Source organism: Cervus elaphus, chromosome 27 (assembly GCF_910594005.1).
Source record: "Cervus elaphus chromosome 27, mCerEla1.1, whole genome shotgun sequence".
NCBI classification, from domain to species: domain Eukaryota; kingdom Metazoa; phylum Chordata; class Mammalia; order Artiodactyla; family Cervidae; genus Cervus; species Cervus elaphus.
This window is the reverse complement of record NC_057841.1, coordinates 57,645,146-57,658,834: the sequence shown is the minus strand read 5'-3', so window position 1 is coordinate 57,658,834 and position 13,689 is coordinate 57,645,146. Positions and strand designations below refer to the sequence as shown.

The following is a 13,689-nucleotide window of genomic DNA, read 5'->3' as shown; positions in this document are numbered from 1 at the left end:
GTTTGACTATCCATGTACAAATTTTTGTGTGAATATATGTTTCCACTTCTCTTGGGTATGAACCTCAGAGTGGAATTTCTGGGTCACTCAGTCAGATAGCTGAATGTTAGGATGGAGTTTAAGTCTACCAGCAGATACTGTGGGTTTCCCTAGTGGCTCAGATGGTAAAGCATCTGCCTGCAATTCAGGAGACCCGGGTTTGATCCCTGGGTCAGGAAGATCCTCTGGAGAAGGGAATGGCAACCCATTCTAGTATTCTTGTTTGGGAAATCCCATGGACAAAGGGGAGTCTGGCAGGCTGTAGTCCATGGGGCTGCAAAGAGTTGGACACGACTGAGCGACTAACACACACAGCAACTCATTTAAAGTTTTTATGAGCAAGTGGTATTTTAAAAGGTAACTTTCAGTATGTTCAGATTTACTTTTTGCAAATAAACTATGCACAAACTTTGGTGCTTTAGAATTACTTTTCAAATGACTTGCTGAACACTACACAGTGCTTACAGTGCATTGTTTCAAAGAAAAAAAGACCCATGGGAGACAGAATAGTAGAGGAGAGGTATTCATATGATGCTTGCTAATTTCTCAGCAGAAGAGTAAGCATGTAGATGCAACAGAATTGAGCAAACCCAGCTGTCTGTTCTGCTCTTCCTTCGGTGAGGAATACCAAAGAGGCTGAAAAATCCGAACTGACTTCATGTTAGACAGCTCTGTTAAAAGGCACAGTGGATTCTACACCCCTCTAAGGAGCTGTACTTCCCATCTTCTTACCTTGATTTAAATTAAAGAAAACAGAGGGCCAATGGATTGCAGGAGCTTGGAGTTTTTCTACTGGGAAGAATGATTTTTCCCTTTGTGTTCAAACCTGATTTCCTTTCCCTTCTATAGGTGATATGAATGTTCATCTATCTTTCCAGAACAATCTCAAATGATTCCATCAAGTGAACAGTCTGACCTGGAGGAGGACATGGGGGGGACATGGCATCTGATGAACTCAAGTGTTGTCCAAGAGGGCAATCACTGCCTCCATGCCTCCGTCCTCAATTTTTCCTTAAATAAGGTCAGTCTTTAGAGGATAAACTCATAAATCCCTCAGTGTATTTTGCCCCCCAGGATGAGAAGGGCTGTATTTACCTATTGTCAGATTATTATTTGTTTTCAGCAAACTCTGCTGCTACCAAAAATCTCTACCATGTGATTTGAGAGAAGAGTACATTCTTTCTGCAATATGTTTTTCTTATTAGCTGTCTGCCAGGGCTATTATAGGGAGAGAAAACGGAAAACTTCAATCTGTGACCATATGGCCAATGTATGTCCCTTTCTTTGGTTCCTGGGGAAACATTCTTTTTTAAATTTCCAAACTGGGTGACTGGTTAATTTTATTTTCTTGACCATCAGTTCCATAGTTGCTTAATTTGAAAAATTCTTATAAAGTATATGCTTTTAAAATAGGACACTTCATGGCATATTGGCTTTGAAGTCAGGGATAATGGGATTTGAAACTTGACTGCTATTCAATAGTTACGTGTTTGCACACATATACACTTACACACACATTTATATATCTTTGGGAAAGGTATTTGACCTCTTTGAGTCTGGATTAAATGAAATGATGTAGATCAAATTCCCTTAAGAGTGCTTGCTCAATAAACAAGAGATTCTTTTTTAATAATTTATCACTCTGTGATAAAGGCTCTCTGGATAAAACAGTATGGACGAGTTGCTGAGGTAACAGGAGGGATCAGCCAATCAGCTTCCTTCATTCTCTGCTTTCTTTTTATTTCTTCTCTGGACATCATGCTTTTGTGTCGATTCAATCGCAGACACCAGTCTAAGTACCGTCAGGACCCCGCCGAACATATCTGGTCTGCTTGTAACAGCTCTCCGGCTCCACAATTAGCGCCCCTAACGTGCCCAGCGGTGATGAAAGTGGAAACACAGCTGCTGGAAGCCGCCCTCACCCCGGACCCCCTTTGGTCTCTCCCTGCTGGCTCCAGGCATTTGCTGCGTCGGCTCTCCCGCCTCCCGCGGCCGGCTCCGGGCCCGTGGCGCTGGCTTGCTGCGGTAGAGTCCGCATTAGCTCATGGTCTGTAGCTGAGCCGCAGTCCCAGTTCATCAGATTGATTCGCTCCCGAGCGCGGGCGAGCTTGACCAGCTCAGCAGCTCTTTATGACATCTGGCACAGACAGCAAATTCCTTCCAGCTCAGCTCGCGGAGCTGGGCTCTGTCCTGCCTTAAAACCAGCCCCAGCTCCTCAATTACCTTCTGCCCTTATTCATGCCCTGCCAATTCCTCTTTGCTGGAATCCGGATGAGGCTGCTGCATATGCCAGGGCTGAGAATCACTGGTGAGCACTTAGGGGCCTCCTCCATGTCAAGATGGCGCTTGGAACTTGATGAAGGAAGCCTGGCTCAGGCAGGGTTCAGCGCAGGTAAGGGGAAGATATGATCACCTTGGGAAGAAATCTTCCTGTAAGTCTGATGTGTCTTGAAAAAGGGACAGAGCTGCCCACTCTCTGACGTGGGCTGGGCTGGTGCCCAGATCCAAAGATCACAGGGTGTGGCTCTGAAGAAAGGTTATCTTCAACACGCCCAGGGAGCAAGCACACGCACCCTCACCGGACGGAGGCCATGGCTTTCTGGCCTTTGAGATCACCTCCCTCAGGAAGGGACACTCTCTCTCTCTTTCAGACCTGAACTCAGAGAAGTCTTGCTACTTGGGAGAAGCCCCTCTTACAGGACAACTTGCCTCCCCTTCTCTATAGCAGAAGGACGTGCCACAAGGCGAACACAGGGGGAAAGTGGACGGTGCCACTGAAGAGGGAGGAAGAGGAGGTGGCGATATTTACCTCAGGCTTGAGAGAAGTCCTGCAGAAGGTGCTCTGGAGTTTGCCCAGCTTGCTTTCTTTCCTCCTCTGTCTCTCTCTGGTTTTGCCGCATGCTTGCCCAGACATGTCATCCACAACAGCCTTAAAACTAGAAACATCTCTGGCCTCACAGGAAGAGGGAGATCTCCCTGAGCATACTCTCCAGTGCGTTGGCGGGGAGCAGGAAATGGAGTCAAAGGGCACATCTGGAGCAGTCATCCCTCTTCCTGACACTTAGACCGTCTTCTCTCTCTCCTCTTCCCTTTGAAGATAGGAAGCGCACACACTCCCAGATCTGTTTCCTCACACTCTGAGGTGAAATATCCAGATGAGTGGCATCCTCGTAGAAAGGGATCAACTTAATCATTAAAATGTGCATGCTTGTTTTGACATTCCAAACAATATTCAGCCTGAACAAGTTTCTGGACCCCTGAGCCGTAATAGACCGTGAGATGAAGAAGGGGATGGGAAAGAGTAATATCAAAAAAAAAAAAAAAATCACTGATTACCACACATTCTACAAGCTCAGAATCTCTCAATAATGCATCTCCATCGAGTCCCCCATGCAGAGCCATTCCACTGAAAACCAAGTCACAGTTCATGCCCCTGTCCAAGTTCTGCTTTAGAAATTAAGACACTGTGTATGGTGCCGCAGGTATTTTGGCCACATCATCCGCAGAAGTCCTACCATATTCATCAGCATTAGATGCAGGATGGCCTTTTTATTATTATTGGATGGGACAATGATTGAAGACCATGACCAGAAATGTTTCCTGGTCTCCTATTTAAGACTTATGGGTTTCCGTGTTTGTAATTCCATTCATTTTTTTCTCAAGTGATTTTAGAGCCAAATGGATGTCATGGATGGCTGTGAGGATGAGATGAAACTCCATATGGGAAGCTCAAGAGAAAGGCTGTGGTCGCTATGGAAATTCAGTTTAACAGTTACTCTAGGAAGGGGCAAAGACAGCGATGAGCCAGTCCCTATTCTTGAGACGTTAACAGTGTAGTAGATGGTGTTGATAAACTAACAATTACGACCGAATGCGGCACCCAGAGCCTGAACAAGGCTGCTGAGTACTCATATGAAGGGGAGGCTAATTCTTTCCCAAGATGATGGGGTCAGAGAGGACCCCCCAGAGGAGGTAACCTTGTAAGGCAGAAGTAATCGTCACTCGCATTTAAAAGATGCGGCGCCCACAGCTCAGCAAGACGAAATGATTTCCTGAAGGTAACACAGCTATTAACCCATGAACAAGGTCTTCCGGCTCCTAGACCCGCTCCCTTTCCATGACACCATAGCTGCTGTGGATGCGGGATGGGGTGGTAGTGGGACGGGGAGTGAAGAGGAGGTTTTCAGGGGTGGAGGGCTGGGAGTAGTCAGAGAAGGAGCGAATCAGCTTTTCTGTCCTGATCATAGCAGGAGAAAGCTTCAGCGCCTAAACAGAGCAGCTTGCAAGCAAGCAGTAGGGATAGCCAGCTATATGACATGAATGCAAATACTGAGATTTCTTGTTCAAAATTTCTTGACAAGGGGATGGAGTATCTAAAATTTTTTTTAAAAATTAGTAAGTGTTAGGAATCATCAACATTAGTATTACTATTATTATGCTTTTAAGATACCAGATTATGTCCTGAGAAAGGAAACACTGAGTATTCAAAGGATTAGACAGTAGAGGAAGATATAGGCCGCATTGTGGAATCAAAGAAGATTCTGTTTTGGACGCTCATGAGGAGAAAGCTGTAAGTGGGAAGGGGACTCTACACCAGCCTACCCATCCTGCCTCCTTCAAGAGGTACACATGGGCTGGAAGTGTCAGAAGCATCTCTCCAAACTGCCCATCCCGCCTCGGCTTCCACCAACCAGACATTTATCAAGCAACCAGAGAATCCATGCATCAACATGGACAAAAATGTGGTCTCTGGAGTGAGACCGCCTGAGATCAGAGCCTCGCTCTGTCTCTTAGCAATGGTGTGACTTGGGAAAGTTTCCTCACCATTCTGCACCTCCATTTTCCCAGATAAAAACTGAGCATAATAACCATAGTAGTAACTTACCTGATAAGGCAGATATGAGAGTTAAATAACTTAATTAGTTAAATTAAACATGTAAGAAACACCTTTGCAAATATTACTTTCATGATATAAGTGCTGTCATTGTTATCCTTAGCGTTATTATTAGTGTGAGCTAGGAAATAAAGCATAATCCCTGCTCACGATCTAGTAAAGGAAAAGACAGTGATGGAGACGAGCGTAGTAGTGGCAGAGATGAAGGTAAGCGCACTGCATTCTCGAAGAGGTAATACCCAAGTTGACTTTTCAAGCAATTAGGAAAAGGCATTCGAGAAAGAGAAAACTGGTCAAAAGAAGAAGATATGACATGACAGGGCTTTTAGGCAGCTGTTTGTATTCAAGACGGCGGGAGAAAAGAATAGGAGGAAAATGAACGGGAGGACTACATGGTGCCTTAAATACCAAGTGAGAATCAGAGCACATGATCCGACTTCAGGAATGGAGTGACAGGTCAAGACCTGTATCCATCCGGGATAACTAGAAAGAAGTGTAGAAGGTGGGTTACTAGAGAGGTTGAGATGGCCAGCAGGGGAGACCTGTTAGGAGACTACTTTAGGAATTCAGAAGAAAGGATGAGTGAAGAAGATGAGGTGTTAGGGATGGAGTAAAAAATATCAAATGAATTAGAAGTGACTTGGAAACTGATTCAATTGAGAATGGAAAGGGAAAGCAGTAGATAGGGAAGATGCCCAAGTTTTAGGCTGGGGCACCTAAGCGGGTCATGGTACATTCACAGAGATGGGATAAAAAGATCTGAAGTGGGAATGTGAGAGAATATATTCAAAATGGAAATCTTGTTTTCAGCTCAGTTTACTTTAAGTTCAGTGAAAAATAATAAAGAGGTACTATTTTAAATTTAGCCAATTTAATTTAGTAAAGGCTAAATATGCACTCCCTAAAAGTATGCATGTGTGCACACACACAGATACACACACATGGGGATACTGCTGAGCTTGCACACAGCCTCAATTAAAATTCCAATGAAACTGACACATCAACACATTGCTGATAGGGGAAGAATTGGTGCAAACCTTTGAAAACTAATTGTACCATATGACTGAATCATTTTGGAAGGTTTTAGTTACTCTTAGTAGAAAGCCCAACTCAATTGACTTAAACATAAAAAGCTTTTGCACATCAAAAGAAACCATCAACAAAAGAAAAAGGCAACCTACTGAATGGGAGAAGATATTTTCAAATGATACATCTGATAATCTGGGCTTCCCTGGTGGCTCAGACGGTCAAGAATCTGCCTGCAATGCAGGAGACCTGGGTTCGATCCCTGGGTTTGGAAGATACCCTGGAGGAGTGTGTGGCAACCCACTCCAGTATTCTTTTTTTTTTTTTTTCCATTTATTTTTATTAGTTGGAGGCTAATTACTTTACAGTATTGTAGTGGTTTTTGCCATACATTGACATGAATCAGCCATGGATTTACATGTATTCCCCATCCCGATCCCCCCTCCCACCTCCCTCTCCACCCCATCCCTCTGGGTCTTCCCAGTGCACCAGCCCCGAGCACTTGTCTCATGCATCCAACCTGGGCTGGTGATCTGTTTCACCCTTGATAATATACATATTTCGATGCTGTTCTCTCTAAACATCCCACCCTCGCCTTCTCCCACAGAGTCCAAAAGTCTGTTCTGTACATCTGTGTCTCTTTTTCTGTTTTGCATATAGGGTTATTGTTACCATCTTTCTAAATTCCATATATATGTGTTAGTATGCTGTATTGGTCTTTATCTTTCTGGCTTACTTCACTCTGTATAAGGGGCTCCAGTTTCATCCATCTCATTAGAACTGATTCAAATGAATTCTTTTTAATGGCTGAGTAATATTCCATTGTGTATATGTACCACAGCTTCCTTATCCATTCATCTGCTGATGGACATCTAGGTTGCTTCCATGTCCTGGCTATTATAAACAGTGCTGCGATGAACATTGGGGTGCACGTGTCTCTTTCAGATCTGGTTTCCTCAGTGTGTATGCCCAGAAGTGGGATTGCTGGGTCATATGGCAGTTCTATTTCCAGTTTTTTAAGAAATCTCCACACTGTTTTCCATAACGGCTGTACTAGTTTGCATTCCCACCAAGAGTGTAAGAGGGTTCCCTTTTCTCCACACCCTCTCCAGCATTTATTGCTTGTAGACTTTTGGATAGCAGCCATCCTGACTGGCGTATAATGGTACCTCATTGTGGTTTCGATTTGCATTTCTCTGATAATGACCCACTCCAGTATTCTTCCCTGGAGAATCCCCACGGACAGAGGAACCTGGCGGGCTACAGTCCATGAGGTCACAAAGGGTCAGACACGACTGAGCGACTAAGTACACACAGCTCATCTGATAGAGGTTTAATACCTCAAAATATATGAAGACCTCATACAATTCAATATCAAAATGTCAGACAACACTTTTAAAAAACGGGAGATGCTCAACATGAATTATCATCAGGGGTGTGCCCTGATCAAATCAAAACTATGATGATAAACTGCCTCACACCTGTCAGAGTGGCTGTCATCAGAAAGACAAGAAGTAGTCAGTGCTGGTGAGGATGTGGAGAAAAGAGAACCCCGTACACTGCTGATAAGAGTCTCCATTGGTATAGACACTGTGGGAAACAGTATGGAGGTTTCTCAAAAAATAAAAACAGAACTACCACACTGTACCACAGCATACCACTTCTGGGTACATACCTGAAGAAGACAAAAACAGTAGTTTGAAAAGATATACGCACCCCGATATTCATAGCAGCATTATTCTCTATTGATAATAATTCTAGGAACTATTAACTAGGTTGCTTCCTAGTATTCCTAGTTATGGAAGCAACCTAAGTGTCCATTGACAGAGGAATGAACAAAGAAGATGTGATATTACTCAGCCATAAAAAAAGAATGAAATTTTATATTTTGAGATACGTGAATGGACCTGATGGGTATTATGCTTAGTGAAAAAAGTCAGACAGAGAAAGACAAATACTGTATGTTTTCACTTATATGTAGAATCTAAAAAATACAACAAATGAACAAAAATATAATGAAATAGAGACAGACCCACAGATACAGAGAATTAGTGGTTACCTGAGGGGAGATGGTGGGGGAAGAGGCAGAAACTACTAAGGGAGTGAGGTAGGAACTACAAGGTATAAATTAAGTAAGTTATAAGGATATAATACACAGCACAGGCAATATAGTCAATACCTTATAATAACTTTGCATGGAGTATAATTTGTAAAAATATTGAATTACTATGTTATACACCCCAAACTAATAAAATATTGTAAATCAACTATACATCAATAAAAAAGTTGGAAAATGCTTTTCTCAAACATGTATAAATTTGGTCTTATGCCAAACATTTTTTTTTCAAGCCCTGTAATTTCCCATGACAAGAATTGCAGAAGGGGAGAAGTTTAAGGCTGGTTTATTCAGTCACTCAGAGTGTAATGAAGATCAAAGTTCTCTCTGTCTTTCTGCTCTACCATCTGTATGTTTATTAGTTCTCCTTATTATCGCATGATGACTGCTATAGCTCCATGCATCACATCTTTACCCACCAGTAACTAGAAATGCTGGAGGAGCGGGGGAGACAATCTCTTCCTTGCATCTGTTTTTAAAATTTAAGAAACTGTTTCCTGAAATCACCCCTGCAGACTCCCCTTCACCTATATTGAAAAAGTTCTGTAATATTTCCACATCTGTTGAGTTAAAAAGTATCCTTATATTGGGGATATTTTAGACAATATAAATCCCCTTATATTGGGGATTTCTACATGACCCTACCAAAAGAAAAAGTGGTTGTTTTTTTGTTTCCTGACTTCTACTAAGCCTTGTAGATGTCTTCAGCACATTTGTTTTCCTCCAAGTCTTTGGAAAAAGAGTCAGCTAATCCAGCGTTTTATGCCTGAGGACCAGAAGATGTACATCTGGGAAAGGCCAGTGAACTTGAATTAGTCTTTCCTGTTTCTGAATCTCCTTGCACAACGGTCCTCCTCCTGTGCATGACCTTGTTGTCAACTGTCATCCTGAAATGTTTATAAATAAAATGTGAAAAAAAAGGATGAGGTCACAGCCCAGGATAAACCTTAAGCCATGTCTTTAGGACTGTTGCCATAGCAGAAATGTATCCAGGATTGAAAAACACTCTTGAGTCACAGGAGTCTTATATGGTCCAGAAGCTGCAGAGCACCTGGTGTGTGAAACTCACATATCACAGGCACATGGGGACCAGGCTCAGTCAGAAGTTCCTGAAAAGAGGGGAAGCTTCTTTGTTGAGCTATGACCCTATGTCCTCTGTCACTCACCTCGTCCTCAGGAAAGAAGGAGGGGAGGAGATAGATTTGGTAAACAGCCAATGAGACAGCAAAAATGTAAAGCACATCACTCACAATGTTCGTTTTTTGAAATGGTGGGAAGTTACTGCCTTGGTGTAGGACAGATGGGGTTGTTGATATTCTTTCTGCAGTTGTGCAAACAGCTATGTAAAGACATCTAGAAGAGTTAGGCTGGCTGCTGGGGTGGTTTCAGGGGAGAGAGACTGGCCCTTGGGGTTGTGTGCCTTTCTGTACCCTCCCTGTCCTCTGGGGTGAATATATGCTGTGTGAAAAGTTTCATTGGCTCCAGAGCAGTCCCTTACTTGCTTTTGAGTGATGGAAAACTTGGATAATCTGGTGAGAGAATGGAACTTCTCCCTACATAAGTGCTCATATTCACATGAACACACAATTCTGTACCTGCTTTTAAAGTCATTGGGGAGGGGGGCCCTGAAACTCATAAATTAGGGTGTCCATGGAGCCTCAAGTTGAGACCCCTTCTCCTAGAAAAGTGGTTGAAGGTGAGACCTTCAGTGCAGGAAGCAGTGAACGAGCTGGCTAGGATTTGCTCTTGGCTCAAAGGGTAATTAAAGGAAACCCAAGGTTCCTCTCTGTGGAGTCCCTACTTACCCCTTCCCCACAAAAACCTAAACTCAACTGTAGTTATTCTGCCATCTTCCTGTTCCAGCCATTGCCCAGAATGTACTCAAATTCTTTTCTTATTCTATTGGGTTTAAAGTCTACACACTATTCATATGTCCAGACAGGTAATATTCTCCCACATTTCATTGATTCTAAGTCCCATATATTTTCACCATATCCCTGCAACTGGAATGAGTCTTAACATAGAAATAAAGTAATTGAGAGATCTTAGCATGTCTTTCTCAGTAACACAAAGCAAGCAGACAAGATAATGAGGAAGGACAGAGAAGATGTAAACCATCAGAGTAACATGTTTGATCTAGTAGGCATATGTAAAAAATAAAACAAATGACTGCAGAATATATGTTCTTTTTGCATATACATCTAGTAGTCACTAAAATTTACCAAATGCTGGGTGATAAAAACAAGTTCCAACAAACTTCTTTAATACTGACAACAAACAAAGTATGTTCTCTGACCACAGTGGAATTAAGCTAGAAATCAAAAATAAAACTAATAAATTGCCAAAAATTTGGAAATTAATTGTATTGTATCATTGTTGTATTGTATCATCATTGTATTGACAATGATGAACATTTCATGAATCAAAGAAGAATGTATACCCAAAGAAACCATTTTTGTTCAGTCTTGAAAGTTTCCCATCATCTGAATCCTCTCTACTCATCCAACTCTGTTCCCACCTCACTCCGACTCTATGTTCAGAATTTTTTATTCACTAGCAACAAAATATATGGAATACTGTATTTCTCCTCTAGTCTAATACTACCCTTTATTAGGAAAATACAATAAAGTGAAGTGAAAGTAACTCAGTCGTGTCCAACTCTTTGCGCCCCCATGGACTATACAGTCCGTGGAATTCTCCAGGCCAGAATACTGGAGTGGGTAGCCTTTCTCTTCTCCAGGGGATCTTCCCAACACAGGGATCAAACTTAGGTCTCCTGCATTGCAGGCAGATTCTTTACCAGCTGAGCCACCAGGGAAGCCCAGGAAAATACAATCCAACACTTAATAGAAAAAAAAATGCTGTCCTTGTGCTTTAGGAGGGTGGCAGAATTCCACTTTGGGACAGATGCCTCTGGGGGAACAGCTTAAAGAACTGTTACAAAAGGCTTCCCTGGTGGTCTAGTGGTTAAGAATCTGCCTGCCAATGCAGGGCACATGGGTTCGCTCGCTGGTCCTGGTAGATCCCATACGCTATGGAGCAATGAAGCCTGTGCATCACAACTATTGAGCCTGTGGTCTAGAGCCCACGCTCAGCAACAAGAGAAGCCACCTCAATAAGAAACCTGCTCACTGCAACTAGAGAAAGCCTGCATGCAGCCAAAAATTAAAAAAAATCTTTAAAAAAAAAAAGAACTCTTGGACAAAGCTGGGACACAGTGTTCTGTCTGGAGTGAAAGCAGTTGAGACGGCTTTTATTGTGCGTTTCGTGTCATGAAATAATAAGGATCTTCCTGCCTCCCCCCACTCCCCAGTAATGCTCTGAGAGACAAAAGTTTGGGGAGTTCTGAAAGAGAGGACTTAAAAAGAAGAGGTGAGAGAGGAGCTGAAAACAGGGAGGATGATCTATGAAATCATGGCGGCAGATCAGACCAGAAGGTCTAAATGGTGACCTTCTCTGGGTTGGATACATGGATGGCAAGGAAGTGAGTTCCCCCTCAGTCCAGGGAGTAGACGTGGGTTTCCCTGGCTGCAGAGAGGATGGGCAGAGAAAGACACGGGCACAGAGAAAGCAGGAGTGGGACAGACCTGAGACAGGCATCGTGTGATACCCTGGGGATGATCATGGGGCTGGAGGCTGGGGCTGGGGGGTGGTTAGTACCGAGGTGATAGCAGACAAAGGGAGGATAAAGACCAGGGATATGGAATTTAGGAAGGTAGAGTACCTCAAAGAATTTCATTCCCTCCTCTTCTCTGAATAACTCTCAGTGGTATTGGGATATGAAAGGGAAATATGACCCAGAAGCTGGGGGGCTTAGAAGCAATGGAGCTACAATTATTTGTAGCTATATCTCAATTTAAAATTTTTACTTTTGCTTCATGTATCAGTCTCATTTCTCCAAGTAGAATTTTTAGCTCTTTAAAGAAGACCAGATTTTGCCATTTCCATCTAATCTATCTCTATTAATATCTGTCTACACAGAGAGATACACACATGTATATGTGTGTGTTATTTAGATACACACATATTTGTGTATGTGTGTATATGTACACAGATACATATGGATGTAAACACACACTCATATCTATTATACCTAACATATCTTTTAAAGGTCCCGGTCTCAATTCATCTTGCACATGGAAGGCCCTCTCCAATATATTACTAAATAGCTTGGGAAAGAAAGATTCAGCAACCACTACTTTTGTGCATATTTTGCTTCAAATTACTTCTTTGGTGCTGGGAGGCAAATCTTCCCAATTTTTGTAGCCAGTATTCGCCGTGTGATGACTTTTGAATGGAAATCTCCAGTTACTATGATAATACTTCACAGGTTTTATTTCATGTATAATTTCTTTTTAAGCACATATATAGATTTCCTTTAAAATGTGCTGTCTATGTAGCTTTTACAGAGGTATGATACACTTCTTGTTTTGTTTTTAAATGCAATTTCTTTTTGGCAAGCAGATTGCAAGCTTTTCTGTTGGCATTTCCACAGAAATCTTTAAGTTCACAATTGACATAATGTATATGCCAAATAAGAATTTGATGCTTCATCAAAACTGGCATTCATGTGAATATGTAGGTTACCCCAATAATCAATGTGTCCCCTAACCTCTATTCAATGTCATCATATTGTCAGTTTCCAAAGCAAACTGAAAAAAGTTATTATATCAAAATATAGTAAGAAGTACTGTTAGCTAAATATAATCAACTGCTATTAGCTTCCAAAAATATTATGTAAAGACAAAAGAATGAGTACTATTTACTCCTGGGGTTCAGTGACAAGAGAGAAAGAAAGAACACAGAATGCCAGAGATGGGAACTTAAAGCATAAGAGGCTCTTCTATTGCTCTGATGAATGGGCTTGAATAAGGCACTTTATTTTTCTGTGCCTCCATTTTAAGCTTTTGTCATAATAATAAGGCAGCTTTTTGATGTCTTCCAGGAAGTCCCCTGGTTACTAATGAACTTCTGGCAGTTACTTTCCAACTTAGTGTTTATTATACTTGAGTACTGTTTACAGACCTTTTAAAGAAAAAATTGTGGACCTCAGTGCTATCCTAAATGAGATATAATAATAATGTTCCATAAACATGTACTAAAATAAAACTTGCTATAAATTTCCACAAAATAATAGTAGATAATGTTTACTGAATGCTTTTCACGTGCCAGCAACCATACCAAGTCCTCTATGTGCATTAGCACATTTATCCTTGTGTTTTTAACATTAATGAAACTATATCACCAAAACCACATAGTCAATTAAATTCAATTTGACAATGTGAATTTAAATGTGATGGATTACATTGTTTTGCTGCAACTAAACCTTTGATGTGAGGTTTAATCATGGGGGGAAAATGAAGCCTTTAGTTTTCATCTAAACCAGTTTTTGTGTTTTAACTTTAGTAATATTAATACAGAGAATGCCCATTTACATACAACCACACTGGTGCTTGCAGGGTTAAGGTTTTATTTTATAATGGAGGATAACAAAGCTTCACACTTAACCAAAGCTCCAATGATGAGCAATGCCTAACATCAGCTGTAATAGAGTGTCACCTGATCTCTCTGTAAAGCAGACCTGTTCACTTGGAAATAAGGCGAAGATGATAGC

General features: G+C 41.7%; 1 long non-coding RNA gene across 2 annotated transcripts in view; it reads right to left on the bottom strand.

Moving 5' to 3' along the window:
* Positions 1-13,689, bottom strand: part of LOC122685030 — a 141,826-nt gene that overhangs the window by 76,711 nt on the left and 51,426 nt on the right. Inside the window, exon 1 of one of the 2 annotated variants that reach the window (XR_006338225.1) lies at positions 2,849-3,342. The exons of the other annotated variant lie outside the window; for it this stretch is intronic. This is a non-coding gene — a long non-coding RNA (uncharacterized LOC122685030). Of the gene's footprint in view, positions 1-2,848; positions 3,343-13,689 lie in introns of those variants that run through there. 2 annotated transcript variants of the gene reach the window in all.